Genomic DNA, 13,163 nt, shown 5'->3' on the forward strand with positions numbered 1-13,163 from the left:
ACTTCATATAATTAAAAACAATTAGAAGCACATTTGTAACCTATATGCTTTAGTAAGACTAATAATTACTGAGGACCACTTTTTCACAAAGTTATTTTGTGGAGCTGTGCTAATAAGATATTTCCTGCGGGCAACCACATTAACCCTCTGAATGTTAACCCAGTTATGAAACATCATGTAATCTTGGGTTATTGAGGAAGTGGGGAAACTGCAACCATGTCAAATGTTTTTTGGATTGCTCCTCTGTTTTCTTCCAATTTAAGATACTGGTTTTCTTAGTACTGTGGTCCCCGTTATTGGTAACTCAACTTGGGCTTGGGGGGTGTTGGGGAAAAAAAAAAAAAAAACAACTTAAAAAAAGTTTAAAAGCCAGACAGCAAATTGTGGAAATTTGCAAGTGGGTCAAACAAATGTCAAAAATTGGAATCATGGCCCACAAGTTTACTTTTTTTTTTTTTTGGCTGGCTACCATCTTTTAAAACCCTTGTCTTTTCCAAAATGACCTAACTTCAAAATTAACTGTAATGGAAATAAAGTAAGATTGATGGAAATAGAGAGCGCCACGACTCACTTCTGTTTGCTGCTCCGATGCTAAATTCATCTAAATGCTGACGCTGGTAGGCTACGGCCTCTTCTATTGCTGTTCATCTCTTTGGCTAACAGATGCAACTGGTGCACCAGGATTTTATATCTGCAATGGGACTAGGATGCTCAATTTTTATTTCTTTGACTGTGTGGGATGAGTTGACTTGGAAAGTTGTGATTCGGCTGCAGTTCTACTTGAAACAATGGTCTGCATATTCTGCATTATATTGAACCAGGGATGTTGGGATTATCTGATCGTATGCACTAGTCTGCCAGGACACCCCCACACTTGTAGATTTTATACCTTGGTGACACATGGAGTTTTCAAGTTAGGTTCATACAATTCCCCCCAAATTGGTCTCCATTTGTGTAGGTGCTTCACATTTGAGTAATTTGTTATTTCATGTGGTCCAGGGCAAGAATTATACCTTCTTTCCAACTAGTGTGCCCCCATGTTAATGCTTTAATGTAATTACTGCTGTAATTTTGCGCTGTAGTGTAGTTTTCATGTGAATGGACGGTGTAGTAATTCTTCAGCGCCATCCAGTTGTGGGAGGCAAACCATGTCAGTACATTTGGAATAAATGTACTGAATGCCTACTAAAGACAAAGGCATATCTGCATCTTAGCTAACTAAGAGCTTAAACCAGTGCCTCAACAGACAGGACAACTGAGGCAGGATCTGGAATGATGAGACCTGTAGCACATGGTTAGTAGGAGTTTTTTTTAACAAGGGGCTGCAACTAACGTTTCAACATTAAGCATTTCTTCATCAGAGTAAGAAGAGGCAGTGGCAATGTAGACGTTTAAGTTTCCTGCCATACACTGGGAGTATATCCAGTCAACAAAGATGGCAGGAACCATCTGGGTGATGGTGTTGGAGGCAGTGGAAAGGACTAGAAGGATGAGTGCTGAAGAGAGAAGCTTCTGTGCTGAAGTGGAGTTCTTTAGTAATGCAGCGAGTGCAGTCTGACCAGAATGGGCAGTCTTCCAGGCCTTTTGGGAACCAAAACGCTGTTTAACGAGAGATACTGGTACATTTGGTCAGAGAACAAGAAGATAATGAGTGATTCGTGACATCGGTTTGATTGAGGGAATTTAGGAATTGATGATTGGTAGTTTGAAGAGTCCAAAGAGGAGAAATGGAAGGGATTGAGGGCACAAGTTGGGTCTAGTGGTCAAGATGTTTGAGGATTTCTTCCAGGTAGAGAGGCTCTCTAGAGAGAGAGAGAGAGAGTACAAGCCAGTGTTACTGTGTGGGCTTAGATTGCCAAGTGGTGAAGAGATGATTTAGCTACAGAATTTGAATTTAGACGAGAGACTCAAAGTGGGAAGTGTTATTTGATCCGTCTTGTTAAATAAGTGCCGCTTTTTGTCATCTTTTTTTTTCCATCCAGTTTAACAAATTCAGACAATCATGGGGTTGTTAAAGACAGATGAGCAAGAGGATGAGAGAAGAGAGGATTCAATCCGGAAAGCAGGAAGAAGAGAGAGCAGGAGTGATCAAGGGAATGAAGAATCAAGTGTAGAGACTTGTGATTAAAAAATGGGGAAATGGAGAGATAAATGAAACAATGTATGAAGAGGAGAAACAAATATTACATGAGCAGGCTTTACAAAAGTCAAGCTTGCTGTAGGTGTTGCGTGTGGGCAGAGGCACTTAAGAGAAAGTGAGATCAAGGAATGAGGAAATTAAAGGGCTTTTCTGTGGGGAGGTCCAAGTCACCTTGAAGAGAGGGATTCTCTCCCTCTCTCTCTCTCTCTCGAAAGTCATTAAGTAGGACTGTGGGGCAAGCAAGGACAACAACAGGACAGAAAAAAAAGGTTAGCTGTAAGCAGATCAAACATTTGGATATTACATCACAGGGCTTTTCTGATCACACCCTTCTCAGAAGAAACACTCAAGCTCTCTCAAAATCTCCTTGTTTGTGTATTTTACTCCTCTTATCCAGCTAGTTGCAATAGCAAAAATAACACAGCCCACACAGGTTAAGTAGCTGAGCAGGTAATGACGGACTGATTACCTTGCATACTGAAAGCTTACTTTACTTCAAAATCAGCAACTTGTTGTTGGGGATGTTACAGGTCATAATAAGGAAATAAGCATCACAAAAAGACTGATCCAAGTTTAAAGGTAACTACTGAAAAATAGCCTGTAAGAGCCAAAAAAAATTACAAACCTATTATTATGCCTTTTTTAAATTTTATTTTGTAGAATCATATATTGTGTGTGCCCGACGGTCCCTGATGTAGCTGTTGCTTGCCACATAGCCACATGAATGTAAGGAATGCTAACATTAGGTTTTACACTCAGTATGAGTATGATGGTTTCATCTCACCTGAGTCAATTTGAAGGTGTGGGAGGTGTGAATACTTGCTAGTTTAAAACTGGAAAAATACAGTAAACATTGTTATGATGTAGCCTCTGGTCTTATCTCTGACGTACCGTGTCATTTAGACAAACCTAGCATTTAATGGCTACTGTCACCATTGAAGCATCAGGAAAGAAATCTTAGGTTTGGAGTTGAATACTGAAGGAAAGCTGTGGTGTTGGAAACTTTTTTTTGGAGGAAAATGTTTTCAGAAATTAGTCAGATAATGTTCTGCAGCATGGAACCTGTGCATATATATATTCATAGAAATAATACTTTACACAGAGTTTTGGTCTTAATTAGGTTTTATGTAAAGTTTTTAGTGTTATAGTAAAAGTTGTCAGTGTTTTAACATAGTCAAATTTCAATTTGAGACCTCTTCCGGTGTAACTTCAAATCTGTCTGTCTTCACACCTTCACAAGACATTTAATATCTGTGTGATAATTTACCTGAAAATTTTCATTTATTCACTTTTCATTCCACTTGGTTATCAACGATACAATACGCTCATACTGTATGTTCCTCTTTCTCTTACAGACTTATTCACTCATGCTCAAGAAGAACTTGGATTTCTTTTCTTTTTTTTTTTTTTAATTGCATGCTTTCATCGTCTAATTTCTCCATCTGTTATGCTATCATCAATCATGTGATGGTATATTCTATTCTTAGCTTCATTAAAATACTTTCTTAATAAGTTCGAATTCACTCCCCGAGTTTTACTGGAAATATACAAGCAACTAAACTAGAGCGTGGGTGTGTTATGCAGTTGTGAATGGCCCTCTGCTCTGTATCTTTGAGGCACAAGGAACATGTTAATAATTCAGTGCTGTGCCATGTAGCTCTGAGTTGGTTAATTAACACAGAAAGAGGAATCTGTCAGGGTTATCACCCTGATGTAGACTATAGTGTGAACACTGGGTGACATAGTTCAGGGAAAAGAGGAAGTTGCAGTTTAGGACAAAGAAAAGTTGTATATTATTTTCCAAAATTACTCCAAAAGTAGAATACGGATAAGAGTATGGATGTAATTCTTTCTTTTTCCTATGTTAGGAGAGAGACTTTTTTTCCTGATGCTGTCGTGCTGTACAAGCACAGTTTCAACAGTTCCAGTATCCTTTCACTCATTATGTTTACATGAACATGTAATGGGACAGTGTTCTTACAAAGAGCAGACCTTGCCTGGTCAGCCAGGCTCTTTCTACCCTTGCAGATGAAATCTCTGTCCTGGTCACTTTCCTGCGATTAAACTAGAGGTGTAGGTTGTACATAAACACAAACACACATTAACATTATAGGCACAGGAGCACAGAGACTAGTTGCTTTATTTTTCAGCAGCAACAGAAAATCCAAATTTTTGTTGAATTTCTCACTGAGTATAGTTCAAATTTGTCATTCTGAACTGATGTAGCAATATGTCTAACTCTTGTTTTAATTTTTCAAAATGTGTTAATCTGTTTGAAATTTCGGGAAATACACTTAATCATGTTGTCTTTTAAAGGAAAAGTTTTACTTTCTTACCACCGAGAGACAGGTAAAAAGATCGATAAAACTCATGTCTGTATACTTAATATGAAGCTACAGCCAACAGTTGGACATTTTAGTTTAGTTTAGTGTAGCATAAACACTAGAAACAGAGGGAAACAGCTAGCCTGGCTCTGTCCAATGATAACACAATTTGCCTACCAGCACCTCTTGAGCTCACTAACACATATCTTGTTTGTTTGAATTGTTATAAAAATAGCAAAAATTATCATTTTATCTTTTGGTTTATGTATAGATTCATATTTACCGTACAGACATGAGAGTTTTATCGATCTTTTTACCTGTCTCTCGGTGGTACGAAAGGGAAACTTTTCCTTTCAAAGACAACATTTAGTTATTAAAACAAATGCTGGGACTTGCAGTATACCAGTGCTGCAAATAATATTTATTACTGATTAATCTGCTGATTATTTTTTCGATAATCGTCTTTAAAATGTCAAAAAATTGTTCGAAGCTGCCATTGCAACTTCACAGAGCCGAACGTGACTTCTTCAGATGTTTTGTTTTGTTTTTTTTAACCAGAAGTCTAAAACCCCCCAAATATTCAGTTTGTTATGATGTATCTGACAAAGAAAAGCAGTAAAGATTCTCATTTGTGAGGCTGCGAATATTTGGCATTATTTCTCTTATGGTTTTTCTTGAGAAATGACTAAAATGGTTAATCGTTTATCAGAATACTTACCAATCGACAGAAATATTATCGGTAAGTCTTTCGATCTATCGATTTGTCGATGAGTCTTTTTTCTGGATAAAACAACCAGATGAGCGTGTCTGTCTGTTTTGGGCTAAACCTCTGAATTTAATTTCTGCCAAGCCAAGGTGCTGCATCACATTGATATAAAAATCCTTGTAAATCCAACGTTGCCATAAAGCAGTCTTGGTCATTCATTTGCAATAGTTATTCAGTGGTCTAATACAGCCAGAAATCTTAAAGTGATGACCTACATGGTATAGCAAAATCTCTTGTGGCTGAGACTTTCTGTTGTCTCATTGTATATTTTGCCATATTGCCCAGTCCTAATAATAAATAGATTAATAAGTAATCAAAATAATTTACTTGCTGTCCTAATGCATTTAGACTGAAGTACGGGTCTCAAAGGGGTAAAAGTAGCTCCCCAGCACACAGATTCATCTCCAGCCTTGGTGTGATTTCCAATCACAGACTGCATGTAGGCTCTGGGGCTTTCAGCTCAGAACCTTTTCCATCTTGCCTTAACACAATTGCATCTCTTCACTGCCACCCACAACTCATTCCCTCTCAAATGCCCACCAGTCCTTCTCTGACACTGCAGCAGAGGTGCGGGATGAAAACAGTTTGAAAGGAGGCCTCTCCCAACAGAGGTCCTGTTGGCATGGAAACGGCTGTCCTTGTGAATGGAGGCTTCTCTTCCAGGCCTGGTCAGGGGTCTGCGACTGTCTCATGGTCCAAGAGGACATTGTTAGAAATCTCACAAGCGAACCTTGTAGACTGTTAACTAAACCTGGATTTATATGCTACTTTCTGGTAATGCACTTTGTGGGTTTCTACAAGTCTTTGTCTAATGATAACTGAAATAAGACTGTGAGATTGTGTTACTGCAGTACTTAAATTTAGTTTCCACATTTTCTGATTGCTAGAGTGCTCACATTCATCCGCTCCTTCACTTTAAATATAGAGGCAATTTTGGTCCGATGGTATGATGGGATTTATTTAAAAAAATCTGACTAAACTCTTATGCCTAGTGGCTATCTTCCCACCAAATACTGTGTTGCAGTTGCAAAAAAGTTCTGTGCACAGAATCAGAAACTCTTGGGAAGAAAACAAAGCTTCAATACAAATGATGGACAAACGGCACCATACATATATAGCCCGCCAATCAGAATCGGAGGACACCGGGAATCCTTTTCTCTGACTGGCAAATTTTTCCCCGAATGAGGGCCCATAGCCTGTATTTGACACAGACCAAATGCTGTGTGAAAAAAATAAAATGAATAAAAAAATAAAATTAATTCAGCTTCCTGATCAGGGACTGTTGAGCTCATTACGATCAATGCTGTGCCTTTTTTGTTGATCAGTCAACCAATCTGGTTTTCCGGCTAAATTATTTTTTTTACCATTGCTGAAAACGATAGTCACATCTCTGTGATCAGTTGTTTTCACAGTTATGAATTTGTCCTTAATAAACATTAGCTTTTAAGAGGTTCCTTTGTATAAGTACAATGATTTGTTTACGGACAATCAAAGGTTGACACATTTCTCTGTTGGTAGCAACCGACTGGATGAAGACACAGAGATGATGACCAGATCAGGATTACATTTGCATTATCATCATTCTGCATGAATTATTTACTGTTTATCAGTATTATAGTAGGTAGTGTGTCTGTCTATTGGCACTATTCTAGCTCTGGTCTCATTTAATGTAACTCTATAAACTCTGTAAATCCTGTAAATGGGTCTTGTGGGATGTGATCAAAAGTTGACAACTTTAAATTGGCTATAATCTGTGTATTTGTGTTAATACATTGAATGACAATCTGAAAACAATTTTGACCAATGTGAAAGTTGTCGCTTGTAGTGATGAACCCGCAGAGAATTATCACCTGAATCTGAAGCTCCCCTTGACTTTACTGACATTTGTAGCAAAATTTCAGCTCAGTGTTTGGCTCCCTCAGGATTTGATGGAGACCAAAAACAGCTAAATAGAGTCAGCATTGGATTGACACTTACCACATGGACACAAACATGACTTCAAATGAATGGCTAACAAGTTCGACATAATAACTTATAACGTATTGATATGTTATTTTATTAACAAAATGCTTCCACTGGCCCAAGTGGCCATAAAATATTGCCTGATTAAGGAGGGGTGTTAATTATTGGTGTTTTGTTTTTTTTTTATTTATTTTTTTATTATCAATTAATCTGCCATTTATTTTCTTGATTAATCTGTTAATCATTTGGAATATAAAATCTGAAAAAGTACTCCAAGGTTTGAATTTTTTGTTTTGTTCAACCAACAGTCCAAAACACAAAGCTATTAAATTTACAGCAAATCCTCTCAATGAAGAAAGTGGAACCAGGAAAACTTGAAAACTGACGTGAACAATTAGTTGATTATCACAATAGTTTTTGTTATTTTCTGACGATAAACTAGTTGATTCATCGTTTGCTTGAGGTCTAGTGTATTCACCTATTGTAAGCACCTAAAATGCATTGAGTATGGATTTGGATCTTATTTGTCATTACCAGTATGAAGGTCATTTTTATACCTGATATCTACATGAACGTAAAGGTATTTATTTTCTGTTTTTTATTCCATATTTTACATTTTGCACTGTCCACCTTTAGATTAAAATTAGTAGTAAGTAGGACTGATGAAAATTTGGAAATAGATCATTTTAGTGTGATAAAGAATTGGAGGCGCTGTGGGAATGCATTGCAATGTCATGATAGGATATCCTCCCTCAGACTTGACCTGGGTGGTTTTCAGCTGGGGACACAGGCAGCTGGCAGCTCAGTTCAAGTGCCTTTAAGTCTATTAGAGAGGATAATCCTTGAGGGAGAGTTGCAGTGAACAGAGGGAGCAGGCAAAACATTCGGTCAGTTCACTTTCCTCACTTTTGCCATCTGAATGTGTTCCTCGTACAACTGCTCCCCATGCAGCTGATTGTTCTCCAACACATGGCCGCCATATGCTTTCTTCATTACTCTATAAAAGGAAAACTGGCCTCCATTTATAAAAAAAAAAAAAAGACAATGATGCGTGTGCTTTGTGACTCTGAAGTTTTAGCTCCGCTTCAAACAAAATTGTAGTCGATGGTCTCTGGTGTATTTAATTAATTAATCAATCAATCATCAATCAATTAATTCATTAATTCAACTTGAAAAGATGAGAGTTAACAGGCATGTTTTGTTTATTTTAATGCTGCTGTTGTATCTTTTGTACTTCACAGTTGTTTTCTCACCTTTTGTTGCTTTCTCTAATTTTTCTCTAGCCTTCCACCTTCCACCTTTCACTGCCCCTGGCTAACTCGGTGGCTCAGCAGCACTTCAAAGGGGAAAGTCTGTGGCACTGCAGATAACACGCTGCACCCCGAAGCACTGGCAAGCTTTCCAGATCCCCTACGAAGTCCCTCAACTGACAGGTTTGGCCCCTTCTATGTCTTGTAGGAAACAATTTATTTGCTTGTGCTTCTAATGGTGTAGTGTATTTATTTTTTTCTTCTTAAGGATCTCTCTAGCTCCAATTTCCAGTGTTCTGTAGAGCCCCAGGCTTGAATGCACACTTGAACTGCATCATAGCCTTGCAGCATTTAAATGCAAGTTGTATAACTTGAAAAGATGAACGGAATGAGTAACTTGTTGGTAATTTCCTAGCTCGAGTTTTATGGCCTATTGCATAGGAGTTAGGAGGGGTCTTAAATTATTTCTGTGAAAACTAACAGTTGTGTGGTACCATCGGTACCTGCTCGTTTTTTAGTTTTTAAGAATAAAGTAGGAAAAAGTGCTGTACATTATAGATCAACTTGTTAATCAGTAAATATTCATTTGATTGATGTTCATGCATTCTTACCCGTAGTTATCAGCTACACTAGAAATTCCAAAGTTTTGTGTTTTTAAACTGATGATGATCATCAAATAAAACATACTCCGTAGCTCTATGGCACCTCGCAGACTCAGCAGTACTTAACATAATTCTACCTAATTTCCACAGACCAAACCTGTAAAATAAAGTGACTCAGTGTAGCACATTTTCAATCTAATTAAGAATTTTTGTTAGGAATTTCAGCTGCAGCTGAAAACTACAGGTAAGCATGCAGCTTCAGCATGCTAGGGGTCGACGGATTACCGGTGTGGTTGTTTATCGGATCGGATAATACGATTAGCGGAATCGTTACTTTTTTTTTTTTTTATCCGATTGCCGATAAAATAGATGAATTTAAAAAAATTCGCTCTGATGCAGCCTCTTGTCTCTGTGTAGTCACCACTCTGTGGTTTTAAGAATTGTCCCAACCACAGCACTATCTGACTGGTTACATGTCACGAGTAGCCTATCAAAACTGAAGGATATGGGCACAGCTGGGCAAAGATGAACGATGTGTGTGTGTGTGTGTGTGTGTGTGAAGGTATTTCCGAGCCTTAAGGTAGCAGTTGTTAAAAAATCACAATCCTCTACGCTAAAGTTTAAAAAAACACCAATCCTATTAACAAGTTTGTTGATTCAAGACACACTGAGCAAGAGAGAGCAGGAGAGTGAGAGGGAGAGAGAAGCCATCGCTAAACTGCTAAACTAGGGTAATTAGAAGATCTCAATAGCGCTTGAGCGACGGTGGGATAAGAGAGAGAGTCGCTAAAGGAAGGAGAGACCAATGAGTGCTTGAGCAGAACTGGTGTAAGTTTAAATGTACAGTGTGTAATTAGCCGCTCTATGAAGAAAATGGCAAAATTAGCTGGGCTGAGATAGAGCAGCAAAAAAAATGCTACAAGTATGGTAAGGTACAGAAACTCTGGCAACTGGAGATGAGCCAATACGCTTAGTGCAGCACGTCAGCAAGTGAATGGCCACTCATTACTGTTATTTAAAAGAAATTTTTACTCAAGTAGAAGTCAAAAATGTAAATAAACAACAAACAAAACTCTAACTGTAAACTGTACTCATCTCAACCTCTGTATGCCTCTCTGAATAATCGCATTGCAATTATAGAGATCAAATATGTCGGATGGATAATGTGTGAGTTGTTGGCTACAGAGTAATTCAGTTCCGTTTATTTCAAGATCAGTTGCTTTTTCCTATGTGATTTTTAAAAAATTTTTTTTTTAAATTTTTTTTTTTAAAAATCAAAATTTGACTCAGTACTGGGTCAAGCTGTATAAACACTAAATAAATGTAATACGTGTGTGCACCAGTACTCTTTTTACAAGTTGAAAAATAGAAGTACACTTGAAACTTACAGAAATTATGTTTCAATCATTTTAGTTACATCAGTGCTGTGACAAAAATTTTAAAATTCCCATTTTGGTCAATTTTGAAGTTTGGTGGATTTGAGCATCCCTTAAAAAAATTATCTTATATACTTAACCCCCTCCACTGTAATACCCAAGCACTGGGTGACTGATCTATGTTAGAGTACCGAAGTGTTTTGCAAATACTCAAAGTCATGGCATCTGTTGGCTTATCAGTGTTTCCATGGAAGCATCACGTTGGTGCTCGGGTTCCTGGTGATTTCTTCTGGTATGAAACACCTCTTACTCTGCTCTCTAAGAACATCTTTGTCCTGAGGACAGTCGGTAATCATTTGACAGCCATGAAATTTGGAATAGGTTTTTTAGACTCTGCTATTTATCTTGCCGAATGTGATATTAAATGCGAATTACTTGTCATTAAGACTCATTATCTGCAGCTATTAGAAACCAATTTACAGTTAAATGTTTACAATAAACTACCTTCCACTGCATTAGTATTAGCTGCATTTGAAATAATTATAACTCTGCTACAGTTAGATGTGCTGTGAAATTTTCCATGGGCCACGCATAAATTGTTGTGGAGAAAGCCAGCCTTTTACTTGGATCCTTTTTTTTTTCCTTCCTTCAATGTGTTGGAACTCTTAAGTAACATCATAACTGCAGGCAGAATGTTGATGAGATGCAAATTAGGCCTGAGACCAAATATCAGATCAGATTTTGTGATACTAAACAGTGAGAGAAAAAATAGACACGTGCCTACCCTATTTTATGTATTGCAATATCAAATAAATGTATTTAGGGGCCATATCAAACTGGTCTGGCCTGTTAATGTGTGTGTGTGTGTGTGTGTGTGTGTGTGTGTGTGTGTGTGTGTGTGTGTGTGTGTGTTACATTTACTGTATATTGGAGGTTTTCAGTTCAGTCAGTCCGCAGGAAGCACCTCTTAGCCTAACCAGTTAACTGCGTAACACCAATCATACCAAGTGGTGAAAATGTGTTGTAAACTTCAAACTAAAAGTCAGTTTACTTTCAGTGCAACGTCATTGCAAAGACGGCAGCGCAATCAGCCTTCATAAGCCAGGTCTCCATCCAAACGTAGTGAAAATTTCAACTGAATTTCCAGAAAATTGGCAAAAGGCAATGTGAACTAATGTGCAAATATTAGGGCTTGGTTCAGGGAGATAAACAGTAGGTGGCGCTAATTCTTCAGGTGAGTGCTTTAAACCATTTATAGAATAAGAGGATGCAACGAGATTACCTAATAAGAAGAGTGAAACCTTAAATTTAGGAAAACAATGTAGAAAACATGATGGAAATATGATATTTCTATTTGTTTCATGGATTATTTTGAGGATGGGTACAGTCTCCTCATTGCTCCACACAGATTTAATGTTTCATCTACTACAATTTTTGTCTCTTAGAGTAGAGCCGATAATTGAGTCGACGTTCATGTATGTCACGATTAATTCGCTATATCCGTTTCCATTGCACTTTGTTGCATCTCGGTTTTATTGATACAACAACTTTTTCACCTAAGCTAAGTGTAAAAACGTTTTTGGTTATATTTCAATTTTGAATTTTTTCTTTTAAATTTCCACTCAGGTTTTTTTAGTGCAAAGTTGAAAAAGGTCCATTTTAAAAACAGGTGGATGGAAAGGTACCTACTTCGATCACTATGCATCTATCATATTGTGAAATTTTGCAGTAAAACAGTACGGAGAGGAAAATGGGCTTTAAGATTTAATAATCTCAACTGAGCCTGCCTCTCGCACTTAAAAGGATGGGAACAATGTCTGTAAAAGCATGAATTGATTTTCAATTGTTGTAATAACATTAATCTGCGCTGAATCCACTGTGTGCCCAAAACATGTACTGTCATTAATTCTGCCTCCTCTCATTAGTTTCTGTTTTGATGTGCAGTGCCTGCTTTGCATGACTGAAATGTGAGCTAGTTTGCTGCAGGGAAATAATTTTTTCAACTGCTGAGACTCACAGCTGCATATTGTGTCATGATTGTGACGTTCAGGTCTCAGTTGCTTGGTGTAGAAAGGTCCTGGACTTGGAGGAAGAAGCTATTGAGAAGGTGGAGTTGGAGAGGAAATGAGGCTACATTCCAGCAGTGATTTATGAAGTGTCTTTCACACTTTGTACTGTGTGCTAGTTTGCAGCTGCTCCAGACAGTTTGCTGGCTTTAGTAGAGCTAGACTCATCTCACCATACATATTGTGAGGAAGTCTTAAGTTGCCATAAGAGAGATTTTTGATACTGTGTGGTAAGCTAAGTGAATTGCTTTTCGCCAGTACACCATCCCTGCATAGTTTTATGCAGAGGCTGACTTTCCCCCAATGGCATCCCCAGATTTCAGACTGTGGTTTTCATTCATCAAATAAATATCCGGAATGATGCTCTCATGTGGTACTTGGAACTAAAACTAAATGCTGACAAACTACAGAATGAGTCATGTCTTAAGACTGGGTCCAGTGTAACGAGACGAGGCCTGTTTTATTATTAATCCGAAAGACTCAAGCACTGCTATGTGAGAACATGTCAACCAGACTGGGCTGGAAGTTCACACCTGTAACAGCCCCCGGGGTTGGAATAACAGTATATAGCCTAGAATATACAATATGTTTGGTATATTAGGATTACAGTGGAAACTATTGCATCTCTTATGTGACCCACGTGGATTACCCACCCAAGGCTGTTTCACCTGGAGCAA

The 13,163-nt window shown here is 37.9% G+C and overlaps 1 protein-coding gene across 1 annotated transcript in view; it reads left to right on the plus strand.

The window, feature by feature from the left end:
- The window catches only part of fbxw7 (F-box and WD repeat domain containing 7), a 124,219-nt gene that overhangs the window by 5,344 nt on the left and 105,712 nt on the right, over window positions 1-13,163 (plus strand). Inside the window, 1 exon segment of the mRNA XM_040145988.1 lies at window positions 8,476-8,625. The gene's annotated coding sequence lies outside the window, so the exon portion shown is untranslated.

Source organism: Xiphias gladius, chromosome 15 (assembly GCF_016859285.1).
Source record: "Xiphias gladius isolate SHS-SW01 ecotype Sanya breed wild chromosome 15, ASM1685928v1, whole genome shotgun sequence".
In the NCBI taxonomy this organism is placed as follows: domain Eukaryota; kingdom Metazoa; phylum Chordata; class Actinopteri; order Istiophoriformes; family Xiphiidae; genus Xiphias; species Xiphias gladius.